This window comes from Sciurus carolinensis, chromosome 2 (assembly GCF_902686445.1).
Source record: "Sciurus carolinensis chromosome 2, mSciCar1.2, whole genome shotgun sequence".
In the NCBI taxonomy this organism is placed as follows: domain Eukaryota; kingdom Metazoa; phylum Chordata; class Mammalia; order Rodentia; family Sciuridae; genus Sciurus; species Sciurus carolinensis.
The window spans coordinates 175852552-175857693 of NC_062214.1; the positions used below are offsets into that span (position 1 = coordinate 175852552).

The 5142-nt window shown below is 39.5% G+C and overlaps 1 non-coding gene across 1 annotated transcript; it reads left to right on the forward strand.

Annotated features, from left to right (window-relative positions):
• Nucleotides 1-4072: 4072 nt before the first annotated feature.
• Trnat-cgu (transfer RNA threonine (anticodon CGU)) lies at nt 4073-4146 on the forward strand. The gene has a single exon. It is a non-coding gene; the product is annotated as a tRNA-Thr (tRNA).
• Nucleotides 4147-5142: the final 996 nt, after the last annotated feature.

Here is a 5142-nt window from a genome sequence, read left to right on the forward strand (position 1 = left end):
GATGGTAAATACCTTGGAAGGGCTGGAGGAACTAAAGTTAGGATTAGGCCACTTTTTGGTTGGGGGGTGGTTCACACTGCCTCAGGCTGTGATCCGTTGGTCTGGAAAGCTGTTGCTACCACTCAGAAACTAGGAAGCCACAGCTGACATCAGAGGTAGTTGCCTTATAGCTCTGGAGCCACAGTGGCCAACGCCTGCTTGTGATGGGCCATCAGAATCAGAGTAAGAGTGGCTTCTGCCCTCTGCCATCAGTCACACATCAGGGGAGCACATCTCCTTGGTGGACACTAATTGGATGCGGATTCCAGCTGGGAAGGTAGTCTGGGAATTTTTCCCAAGCCTCTAACTCTTGTGATGCACATTGTGTCTCCCTGTGGGATAGTATAGGAGGGGACAGAAGTGGGCATGGGTGCCCGCAGACAGTAGCTAATACGGCCTAGCCCTTTGACTTCAGCATCCACAGGTACCCTTTGTCCATATTTAAATTTCCAACAGTGACAACAACAACAGGCTCCTGTCTGAGAGAAACTGTGGTGACATGAAATAACAGACAGAAAGGAGCCTCTTTTCAAAAGAGGAAAGACACTAAGTTCCATTAGTCACTGAAGCCATCGTGGGTTGACGATCCTTTATTTTCTAGTTGCGTTCTAATCTCATTTGATATTCTAAACACTAAATTTTAAAGTAACAACCACTAACACTCCTTGTGTAAAATAATAGGAGAAAGAGGAGAGAAATACGTAATAAATCAAGGGAAAATAAAAGCATAATTGCCAGGTTTTTGCCATCAGACTTTGCTGATTATTCTTTTTCTGCATCTCTGAAGCTATCCCCTGTGTTCTCAGCCAGCCTTTGGTTATTTGGGCTTCTCTATCTGGTAGGATGACCTGAACTTTCCTTCTTAAAGGAAAGTTCTCTTGGTAGTCCAGCCCATAGTAGGTAACTCTAATTTTCTATTAATTTTTAGTAATAGTCATAGAAATGTATATCAGTCAGGGTTCTCTAGAGAAACATCTCTCTCTTTCTCTCAGAGACAATATGAGTATCCATTATCCAAAATGCTGAGGACCAGAGTCTTTCAGATTTCAGAATTTTTTGGATTTTGGAATATTTGCATAGATTTTTCTGGTTGAGCATCCCTAATCCATAAATCTGAAGTCCAAACTGCTCAGAAGTTTGAGACTTTTGAGTATCTTGCAGGCACTCAAAGTTTTGGATTTTGAATTTTCAGATTTTTGAATTAGGGATTCTCAATCTGTGATCTATCTCTATCTCTATCATCTCCATATACGTATATATGGAGAGAGAGGGAGGTAGAGGGAGATTTATAGTGAGGAATTAGCTCATGCAGTTATGGAGGCTGAGGAGTCCCACCATCTGCCGTCCGCAAGCTGGAGACCCGGGAAAGCCACTGCTGCAATTCAGTCCAAGTCCAAAGGCCTGAGAACCAGGGCAGCTGATGGTGTAAATCTCAGTCCAAGGGCACGAGAAGACCAATTTACCAGTTCAAAGTCGGCAGAAAGCAAAAAGAGGAAAATTCCTTTGTCCTCCTTTTTGTTCATTCAGGCCATGGGCAGTCTGGGTGATGCTCACTCATGTTGGGGAGAGTAATCTATTCTACCGAGTCTAGCAATTAAAATGCTAACCTCATTAGGAAACATCCTTACAGACATACCCAGACATAGTGTTTAATTTGGGCAGTTGACAAATAAATTAACCAGTACAAGGGACTAGTGGGCATTCCAAAGCATTCTCTGGGTTCTAGATACACATCTCTCAGGTCCCCACTGAACAGCATTGGTTTTATTTTCCCTTGACAACCAAGGTCAGTCAAAATTGAATTCTGCGAACAACCTAATGAGGTTGGAAGAGGACTCTAAGCTCCAGATGAGAATGACTGGCCACATCTTGATTTTAGCCTTGTGTTTAATTTGGGCAGTTGACAAATAAATTAACCAGTACAAGGAACTAGTGGACATTCCAAAGCATTCTCTGGGTTCTAGATACACATCTCTCAGGTCCCCACTGAACAGCATTGGTTTTATTTTCCCTTGACAACCAAGGTCAGTCAAAATTGAATTCTGCGAACAACCTAATGAGGTTGGAAGAGGACTCTAAGCCATGCCTGGCTTCTGACCTGCAGAACTGTGAGTTAATATAGCTCACAGTTTTGAGTTACCAAGTTGGTAGGTATTTGTTGCACAGTGAGAGAAAATGAATACATATTCAGAGCTCAGAAAGCTATAGAAACCCAGTGCTCAAAATCAATATCATTACTAGCGAGACAACGAGGCATTACATGTCTGCTGATGTAATATGAAGTCTAATAGGAAGTTCACGGCATCACTGTAAAGTATTTTACTCAATTGTGTTAAATTCTAGTCAAGCCAAGCTTTCAGATTGCATGACTATATGCATTTATCAAAACACAGGTATAAACCAAAAATGGATGAAGTTTACCGTATATAAATCATGACTCAATAAATCTGGCTTTAAAAAAAATAAGGCTTTAGAGCTACCTCAGTTTTCAGAAAATAGTAAGGCCCCTTAAATGACAGTAAGAAAACAGATATGTTTAGAGTGTAGAACTTCTACACGACAGCTGGCCTGATCTCTTGAAAGAGTGAATGTCATGGAAAAGAAAATGACAAGGGGGATTGTCCTAGATCAGACGAGACTGAGGGGACATAATAAGCAAATTTCCACAGGAACCCAATTGGATTTGGGCTTCAAAGAAACAGTTTTAAGATATTTTTAGGACAATTATATAAATTTGAGTATGAAGTGAATTTTATATGTTATTAGGAATTTCTGCTATTTTTGTTAGGTGTAATGTTAATTGGAGAAATCTCCCTACTTTTTGGAGATACATGTTGAACAGAGGAAGTGTCACGATGTTTTAAATTACCATGAAATCATTGGGTTATAAGGCAAAAATGGCAAAATATTACAATGGTTAAAACTAGGTGGATGGTTCTTTGTATTGCTTTTTCTTCTTTCCTGCATATTTTGAATTAAAATTGAAATTCCAGTGACATAAACAAACACAGGACAGAAGAAGGCTGCGGCTGGACCTGCATAGCTCATCCATAGCCCACAGCTCCAGAGTGGGTAATGAACTATGAAATATGGCGCCTAACGGCTACTGCAGAAGCTCACATCTGCTAAAACCAGCCTCCACCACGGCCAGGGGAGAAGAGCTTCTGCTTCCCTTCCACTTTCCAAACCAGGCACGCATGATCAAAGGGCCTGTATCCAGAAGCCTGCTGGCGAGAGACACATGTACGGTGAGGGTAATGAAGGTTGGGTTGCCAAGCCTCTCACTTACTTCTGGACTTCTCCCAAGGGACAGGAGTCATATCACCAAGAGCACGCATCCCATGTCCAGCATCAGAACTCCTTTGGTCGTGGAGGAGAAAGCGAGGTTAAAATGAGCAAACCAGAAGCTAGGCTGTGTAATATCCTTCCTCTTCTCTGTTGTGGAAAATTGTATGTAGAGAATTTGGAACTTGTTGATATTCTCCTGTCAGGAATATACTCCATCATTTAGCCTATACACTTACTTAGAAATACACCTATTTTTTTAATGGGTACCATGAACTTTAGAATTTATCAGAATTCCTATATTTGTAGGGTTACCAATAGCATGTCTCACATGTTTTATAATATCAACTATCAATACTAAAAATAAGTTTCAATGAACTATGCTGGAGGAAAATTCAATCATTATCTTTGATTTATTCTTCCAGAAGATGATATTATAAAATCTTGTCCCATGAAAAAGTAATCAAAGACCAGGTAGTCATAGATATATGGCAACACGTTTCAGTTCTGTAGAACTCTGCACACACACACACACACACACACATATATATATATATATATATAAATGCTTTTCATGTATACTTGTGAAAACCTATTGTAAACCTTTGTTGGACAGGTTAGTAATTGTAACATTATTTTAATTTTTGTGATGTCTATATAGTTTGATCTTTTTAAAACATATTGTGATTGTTTTCTCATTTCAAATAACTTTGTGATTTTGGTAACTTCAAGAAAGTTTCTGGGGGGCTGGGAGTATAGCTCAGTTGGTAGAGTGCTTGCCTCGTAAGCACAAGGCCCTGGGTTCAATCCCCAGCACCTCAAAAAAAAAAAAAAAAAAAAAAAGAAAGTTTCTGCAATTGTATAAGCTTTGGACAGAGAATGACAAAGCAAAAAGATAAGATCCTGGTCCCTCATGATACTGGGGATGTCCCCTGGCAGCTTTGGACAGCTCTCCTCCAAACCTCTTTCATTTGAGGGAGAAATAAATCTCTATCTTGTTTATGAGCTGTTATTTTGGCTTTTCTGTTGTGAGTGACCAACCAGACTCCTAACTGAGATGTGCATTTGCTCTTTGACTCAGCAGTTCCACTCTTGGAAATTTATCCCACAGATACACCCATACATATGCAAAATGGGGAGCGGTCAGGGTCATTCATTGCAGTAAAAGATGGGAAATAATCTCTACTTCCCTCAACGGGTACTGGTTAAATAAATTAGGTACATCCATAGTGAAATAGTATGCACAAGCATTACATGCAAATAGTTTGTACCTATTTAACTATGGATGTACAGAATTCATTTAACCAGTACCCATTGAGGGTCATATAGATTGTTTCCCACATATCAGCAGAAAGCTTGTTATGGCAATGAAATTTTCTCTGACACGTATCATTAAGAGAAAAAAAGTAAATGCAGAACAGTGTGAATACTGTACTGTTATTTGCTTGAACATACATGTGTTCTTGCATATACATAATACATCTCTGGGAGGACCCACAGGAATTTAGTAATTTTAGTTGCCTTTGGGGACAACTGAATGGCTGAGGACAGGACTGGGAAGGGGCTTATCATTGAATTCCTTTTAGATAATCAAGGGAATTTTTAATCTATTTAAAAATAAACAAAACTAAAAATAATAGAACTGTCTTACATTTGCTATCTGTAGAAAATAATGTACTATTTGCTTTAAAAAAAAAAAACTCTTCTTAGGTTAAAGAATAAATAAGTAAAAATCCCTCAAGTCACCCATAAATGGGGATGCCGGGTCTGGCTTGCCCAGGGTGGTCTCAGTTTATGCCTCTTGCTCTGATGTAACTG